Source organism: Triticum aestivum, chromosome 6D (assembly GCF_018294505.1).
Source record: "Triticum aestivum cultivar Chinese Spring chromosome 6D, IWGSC CS RefSeq v2.1, whole genome shotgun sequence".
NCBI lineage: Eukaryota > Viridiplantae > Streptophyta > Magnoliopsida > Poales > Poaceae > Triticum > Triticum aestivum.
Window position 1 is genome coordinate 275,156,676 of NC_057811.1, and position 594 is coordinate 275,157,269.

The following is a 594-nucleotide window of genomic DNA, read 5'->3' on the forward strand; positions in this document are numbered from 1 at the left end:
GGCGCGAGCGGCGGGGCGACGTACGGGCCGCGGGGGCCGGCGATGGGCTTCGGCGGGCCGGCGGCGCGGTGGAGACCGGGGTGCCACGTGGCGCCGCGTGATTGGCCCGGGGCGGCGGCGGGATTCGTCCAGCGCGGACCGGACGTGTTCGGCGCGCGGAGGGAGCGGGGCTAGGGTTTCGGGACCCGGATTTCGGAGGGGGAACACATATTTATAGGTAGAGGGAGCTAGGAGACTCCAAATGGAGTGCGGTTTTCACCCACACGATCGTGATCGAATGACCGAGAGCATGGAGGTGACTTAGATGGGTTATTGGGCTGTTTGGAGGGGGGTTTTCTGCAACACACAAAAGGACTTTGCGGTTACCCGGTTAACCGTTGGAGCGTCAAACGACCTCCAAATGAAACGAAACTTGACAGGTGATCTACCGGTGGTGTACCAAGGCCACTTGACAAACCTCGGACCATTTCGAGAACGTTTAACACCCGCTCACGAAAAGAAACAAAAAGGGGGGGTGCGCCGGTGCACGTGGGAGTGTTGGGTTGCAAAACGGACAACGGGGAAAAAACTTGGATGCATGAGACGAACACGTAT